This window comes from Marmota flaviventris, chromosome 15 (assembly GCF_047511675.1).
Source record: "Marmota flaviventris isolate mMarFla1 chromosome 15, mMarFla1.hap1, whole genome shotgun sequence".
NCBI classification, from domain to species: domain Eukaryota; kingdom Metazoa; phylum Chordata; class Mammalia; order Rodentia; family Sciuridae; genus Marmota; species Marmota flaviventris.
In genome coordinates, this window is record NC_092512.1 from 72,873,670 (window position 1) to 72,880,977 (window position 7,308).

General features: G+C 54.3%; 1 long non-coding RNA gene across 1 annotated transcript; it reads right to left on the reverse strand.

Moving 5' to 3' along the window:
• Positions 1–731: 731 nt before the first annotated feature.
• On the reverse strand, positions 732–6,145 carry LOC139702049 (uncharacterized). The gene is made up of 3 exons (XR_011704614.1): positions 5,847–6,145; positions 4,085–4,228; positions 732–1,038 (listed from the first exon to the last, which is right to left on the reverse strand). It is a non-coding gene; the product is annotated as an uncharacterized lncRNA (long non-coding RNA).
• Between the last annotated feature and the right edge of the window lie 1,163 nt (positions 6,146–7,308).

Sequence of the window (7,308 nt, forward strand, 5' to 3'; positions counted from 1 at the left end):
AGACCGTAAGGAGTTGGTGTCCAAAGAGCCTTTGTAGCCAAATTTGAATACAACACAGGCTTAGAAAGAGTAGTACATAGGCTGACCTTTTACCTGAGTCCTGAAGCACCTGCCTGAGGCCTGCCAGGTGTGGCAGTGGGTGGGCTTGCAGAAGAGGAGTGGCTCTGGTCAGCACCTGCCTTCCTGCCCAACCCACACTCCAGGTTCCCTGGCTGCAGTCAGGGCCCTGTTCAAGTTATTAGGACCCCCTTTCACCTCATGGGGCAACAGTTCTCTCCAGGGCTCTGTGGGTCTCCACTATGAAGGGCACTGGGGACATCTGTGAGGATGTCCTACCCTCCCAGCTCACTCCCCATCCTCCCCACCCCAGGTGTGAGATCTTTGCTGTCTGAGCCCCATTCTTTCCTCATCAACCCTCAGGGTACATGTACCTGGGTACAACCCCTAACCCAGACCCTTTCTCTTGGTGGAGCTGAGAACTTTCACATCTCTTCCTCATCCTCCCCCTCCCAAAGTGTGGATCCTGCAGTTCTCGCTGGGAGTCCATCTATGATGAGGACAGGCTCATGGAGGCCTCAGCTCTGGAATCAATGAGGCATCAGCACAGTGAACAGGTGACCCTGACTGTTGACTTACTCCCAGGGTCTTTGAGAAATTATTCTACATGCAATTAAATTATTTTTTTATTACAAAACGAGCACACATTGCTGTGGAAGACTTGGGGAAGGTAGAAAAGATCAGAGCAGGAGGAATCAATGGCCTGCATGGAAGGAGCACCTGAGATTTTTGCCCCCAGGCCACATGGGCCTCTCTGTGGACTGTGAGCAGGGAGGCAGAGGCCAGCAAAGCAGCAAAGCCTTGCACATTCAGCTGCCTGAAGCTGACCAGGAACACACTTGGAAGATGCAGCCACTCCACCTCTGACCAGGGCTGGATTGGCCCAAGGCTCCTCTCCACTCAGCAGGGCTGAAGAGGCCATCCTCATGGAGGGTAGGGGACATCTGTGGTCTGGATGCCTTTGAAACTCTGCCTCTGTATCTGGAGGATGGCACATATTTTTATTCATCTTTTACTACAACCACTTCTTCCCTGCAGGGGCAGAAGCACCTCAAGTCAGTGTCATTCCTCAAACCATGTGGGCCAGATCCTCTTTTCTAGTTATGGTCCCCATCATTCTGTCCCTTTCATCTATGGACTGGACCCATCCTCTCAGCCCTGTAAGCTCCACAATCTGCAGCCACATTCCCAGCCAAAGACAAAAACTACCCCAGCCACAGGATGGTGATGGCACCAGTTCTGTGGCCATGCCCTGATTGATGTTGACAGGTAAGCCTGGCCAGGGCGGTGCTGAGGGATGGGGCCTTGCAGAAGAATACTACAGGGCTGCTGGGAGAGTGCCATGTGGACTGGCAGGCAGCAGTGTGGCCTCTCTCAAGGCAGAGGGTAAGTGGCCAGAGCAGAGCCCTTTGTGGGAGAGACTGCTATTTGGAAATAGCAATTCATCCTCACTGGCACTTGATATTTTCATCTTATGAAAGAATTTGCAGATCAGGAAGGTGACAACTGACCTCCCATCTTGGTTTTAATTTACATTTCCAAGTGCCCTGTCCTAAGGCCTCACAAGGGTAGAGGCATTTGCTAGACCTCTTGGCTTTCAGTGGATTCTTTTTATCCTAAAAGTTCCTGTGGATTGCTTTGAATGAAGGTAAGTATGATTTCTTTAAACTCGAACTTCAGGTTGGGATATGGGACAGAGCTGGCTCTGTGGGCCAAACCTTCCCTCAGTGCAATGTACACTTCATGTGAATGTGTAGACCCACGTATGGCCATGGGCAGGACTTGGCTCTTGGAACTTTCAAAACACTGAGACCCCCAGGAGCCAAAGACTGAGGTTCCCCTATTCTGCTGTTCCTATAGGCTGCAACCTGAGGATATCTACAGGGAGTCTTGTTATCACCCCTGATAAGGACTCACCTGAGTCACATTTAGATGCAAATAAGGTGCTTTTGTACTAGTCTGAGGATGGCAGAAAGTGTCTTGGGCCACATTAGCCATGGTCCTGAGCAGGTGGGAATGGCCAATGATCCACACACGGTTCAGTAGAAGAGCCATACTCAAAATTAAATAGAAGAGCCAGGAGGCAAAAGTCTCACAGGAGACTGAGTACTGGTGGGTGAGGGGCACTCTGCCATAGAACCCAGAGGACCCTGAGCAATGGTGGCTAAGGGGAGATGATGGGACAGTTTCCAGGCAAGATTGAGCACTGTAAAGCGAGGGGCGCTCACCCACAGGACCCAGAAAAAACTGAGGCACTGCAGGACAAGGGGTGCTCACCCAGAGGACCCAGAGGAGCCTGAGCACTGCTGGGTGAGGGGCGCTCACCTGCAGGTCTCAGAGCCAGAGCACTGGAGGGCAAGGGGCGCCCACCCAAAAACATTCAGGGGAAACCACCCACCTGGGAACAAGGGGCCCACAACAAGAGGACCCAGAGGAGACTGAGCACTGGTGGGGGAGGGGCACTCACGCCCAGGGCTCCCAGGACCCTGAGCAATGGAAGATGAGAGGAGACACAAAACAGCAGCACCCAGGGGAGACTGAGCCCTGTCAGGCCAAGGGCACACACCTACAGGACCCAGAGGGGACTGAGTGCTGGTGGGAGAGGGGCGCTCCCCCACAGGACTCAGAGACCCTGGAACCTTGTGTGGCTTCTCCTTCAGGCCAAGGTCTCACGGTGGGATAGAGGTGCCCTTTTACAGGTCTGAGGATGGATACAAGATGGTGGGAGATTGTCCCTGGCCCCATTTCACATTTGGATCCTGTCTAGGTGTGCCTTGCAGCCCATCCACGGGTCCCAGAAGGTTTCTCCTCTGGTGACAACAGAGTGCCCAGGGGCGTGTCCCAGAAGGTCCTGAGTGTCCTTGGATATTTGGTTTTCTAACATGGGCCAAGGGGACCCCAGAAGTGTGGGCCATGTCAATTGATCCAGTTTTTTAATAGATCTAGTTTTTTTTAAGTAGCCTTCTAATTAGAAAATAGAGGATATTTAGACAATTCATTTTACTTCCTAAATTTGATCAACCGAAAACATTGATTTATTAGAACTCAGAGAGATGACAAAGGTGTGCACAATGAGGGACAGAGACAGATCCTTGGTGCTGATGGCATGGAGATTCATGGCGGATGCTCTTGTGTTCTCAGGCATAGGTGAGAGGCCTCACTACATGGCAGCACCAAAGGCCAAGAGAGCTTGTTGGAATAAGGAAGTGTCCCCATTTCTCCCAGGTTGCATGTGGTGGTGATCTGGACCCTGTGGTCAGGCCAGATTTGGTGGAGCTACATTAGCAGGAGGGCCTCTCCCGCTCAGTGTTCCCTAGATGAGCCAGGTGGCCTGGGGCTCAGAAAAGAATGAGCCCAGCTGGGCCAAGGGCACCCACCCCAGGACACCCAGAAGAGACTTGGAAAGGCTGGGTCAGGGGTGCTCCCCCACAGGGCTCAGAGGACCCTGATCAAGGTTGGGGCAGGGGAGCCTAAGCACTAGGTCCAGACAAGGCTGACCCCTGGTAGGCCAGGGGCGCTCACCCACAGGCTCCAGAGGAGACTGAGCCATGATTAGCTAGACAACCTGGCCCAGGACTCAGGGAAGACTGATCACTGCCTCTTAGGGGAGGGGCGCTCACCCACAGAGCCTGCAGAGGAGACCCATCACTGCTGGGGTGGGGCGCTCCCTCCCAGTTCCCAGAGGAGTCTGAGCACTGCTGGCTCTGTGGCTGTCCACCTCAGGACACACAGAGGAGTCTGCACTGGTGAGGAAGGAGCGCTCCCCCACAGAAACTCGGGAGGACTGAGCACTGATGGGCAAGGGGCACTCACGCTCACCCTCAAGGCCCAGGCCAGTGAGTCTCAGCACTGGCAGGAGATGAGGGCTCAACCAGAGGACCCGGAGAAGTCTGAGCACAGGGAGCCTGGGGTGGTCGCCCATAGGTCCTAGGGAGACTGAGAACTGGTGGGAGAGGGGCCTTAGCCCATAGGACTCAGAGTCCTGAAACCTTCTAGAGAGCATATCTGAGCCCAAAGTCTCACCTACCTCAGTGAGGGTGGCACAGTGGTGCTTTTGTACTGGTCTGAGTGTGTCCTCCAGGTGGTGGGAAGGTGTCCTGGGCCACATTTCCCATGGTCCCGAGTCCAGGTGGCAGTGGCGCCTGATCCACACACAGTTCCCAGAAGGTTCCTGTAGGGCATGATGTAATATGTGGGGCATATTGCATCAGAAAAGAGGAAATTTAGGCGGTAGCGTGCTCACCTGGCATGCGTGCGGCCCGGGTTTGATCCTCAGCACCACATACTAACAAAGATGTTGTGTCCGCTGAGAACTAAAAAATAAATATAACTTGCTGGCTGCTACCCACTTCCTAGTCCTGGGGCCACATGTGGCTAAGATAGCGCCTGGTGATTAGCCAGAAGGCGTTGCCATGGGTTGTGATGAAGAATGGGACCACCTCTAGGATAGGCTCAGAACCCTTCTGCCCTCACGGACAGCTCCTGTCTCCCATTACTACCTGTAGGATGGGTGTACTCGTGAACTCTCTCCATCCTGCTGACCTTTATCCTGATTGGCTCCTGTACATTATATTAGCTGTGTTTCTCATTAAACGAGATACTTCTTTGACTGGTCTCCCTGACACATCTCATTGTCCTCTAGAGAGGGAGGGCTGGGTGCTGGCAGTCAGTCATCCTTCCCTTTCTTGGTTCGTCCTGCTCAGGCTTGCTTTCCCAATCTCTCCCACAGGTCAGGAGAGAACGAGGGGGGGAGCTGGGCTAAAAACCCCGACAGGTTTCCTCTCTGGTGAAAGCACAGTGCCTGGTGGCATGTCTGAGGACATCCCGACTAGATAGGAAAGTTGGCTTTCATCCTCTGGCCACAGGGACCTCAGAAATCCTGGGTATGTGGCAGTGGGCCACAAGAGTACAGTGACACGTGCCAGGTCATGTAAATACCACTCAAGGCGTGATGCAGCCGGATCCTCAGTGCTGTTTCAATGGAGATCCACAAAGGACGGCCTCTGTGGTTTCAGGCATGGGGAGAGGCCTGTGTGAGTGGTGCAAAGACAGGCCAGGAAGGTGGTTGGGAAGAGGAGGTGTCCAGAGATGTACATATTTCCTCAGTCATGAGCACCTGAACACCCTCCTCAGGCCACAGAGGGTGTCCTGGCATTGGAGGGATGGAGACCCACCCTCACAGTTCAGTAGGAGAGCCAGGAGGCACAAGGCTCACAGGAGACTGAGTACTGGTGGGTGAGGGGCGCTCCCCCACAGGACTCAGAGGACCCTGAGCAATGGTGCTTGAGAGGAGATGATAGGACAGTTTCTAGGCAAGACTGAGCACTGTTAAGTGAGGGTTGCTCTACCACAGTACCCAGAGGAGCCTGCACTGCAGGGTGAGAGGCGCTCACCCAGAGGACCCAGAGGAGCCTGAGCACAGCTGGGTGAGGGGCGCTCACCTGCAGGTCTCAGAGCCAGAGCACTGGAGGGCAAGGGGCGCCCACCCAGAAAAATTCAGGGGGTACCGCCCACTTGCTAACAAGGGGCACACAACAAGAGGACCCAGAGGAGACTGAGCACTGGTGGGGGAGGGGCACTCACCCCCAGGGCTCAGAGGACCCTGAGTAATGGAAGGTGAGTGGAGACAGAAAACTGCACCCTGAGAAATGGAGCCCTATTATGCCAAGAACACACACACATAGGACCCAGAGGGCACTGAGTGCTGGTGGTAGAGGGGCACACCCCACAGGACTCAAGAATCCTTGGAACCTTGTGGGGATTCTCCCTCAGCCCAGAGTCTCACCTACCTCCATGAGGGTGGCACAGTGGTGCTTTTGTACAGGTCTTTTTGTGTACTCCAGGTGGTGGGAAGGTGTCCTGGGCCACGTTTCACATGGTCCTGACGGGGTGGGAATGGCGCCTGATCCACACACATTTCCCAGAGGGTTTCCTCTCTGGTGAAGCACAGTGTCTGGTAGCATGTCTGAATAGATCCTGACTAGACTTAGAAAGTTGGCTTTCATCCTCTGGCCACAGGGACCTCAGAAATCCTGGGCATGTGGCAGTGGGCCACAAGAGTACAGTGACACGTGCCAGGTCGTGGAAATACCTTACAAGGAATGATGCAGCCAGATCCTCAGTGCTGTTTCAATGGAGATCCACTAAGGACGGCCTCTGTAGTTTCAGGCATGGGGAGAGGCCTGTGGAAATGGTGCAAAGAAAGGCCAGGCGATGTGGTTGGGAAGAGAGGTGTCCAGAGATGTCCAAATTTCCTCAGTTGTGTGCACCTGGCCACCCTCCCTAGGCCACAGAGGGTGTCCTGGCATTGGAGGGAAGGAGACCCACCCTCACAGTTCAGTAGGAGAGCAGGAGGCACAAGCCTCACAGGAGATTGAGTACTGGTGGGCGAGGGGAGCTCCCCCACAGGGCCCAGAGGACCCTGAGCAATGGTGCTTGAGGGGAGATGATAGGACAGATTCCAAGCAAGACTGAGCACTGTTAAATGACGGGCGCTCACCCCCAGGACCCAGAGAACACTGAGGCACAGCTGGGTGAGTGGCGATCACCAAGAGGACCAGAGGAGCCTGAGCACAGCTGGGTGAGGGGCGCTCACCTGCAGGTCTCAGAGCCAGAGCACTGGAGGGCAAAGGGCGCCCACCCAAAAACATTCAGGGAAGACCGCCCACCTGCGAACAAGGGGCACACAACAAGAGGACCTAGAAGAGACTGAGCACTGGTGGGGGAGGGGAACTCACCCCCCTGGGCTCAGAGTACCCAGAGCAATGGAAGGTGAGGGGCGACAGAAACAGCAGCATCCAGGGGAGACTGAGCCCTGTTAGGCCTAGGGCACACACCCACAGATGCAGAAGGGACTCAGTGCTGGTGGGAGAGGGGCACTCCCCCCAGGACTCAAGAGTCCTTGGAACCTTGTGGGGATTCTCCCTCAGCCCATTGTGTCAGGGACCTCCCAGAGGGTGGGACAGGGGTGCTCTTTCACAAGTCTGAGGATGGATACAAGATGGTGGGAGATTGTCCCTGGCCCCATTTCACATTTTGCACCTGTCAAATTGTGCCTTGCAGCCCATCCTTGGGTCCCAGAAGGTCCTGAGCTTCCTTGGATATTTGGTTTTCTAACACGGGCCACGGGAACCCCAGAAGAGTGGGCTGTGTCAATTAATCCAGTTTTTTATCAGAACTAGTTTTTTTAAGTAGCCTTCTATTTAGAAAATAGAGGACATTTCGACAATTTGTTTTATTTCTTAAATTTGA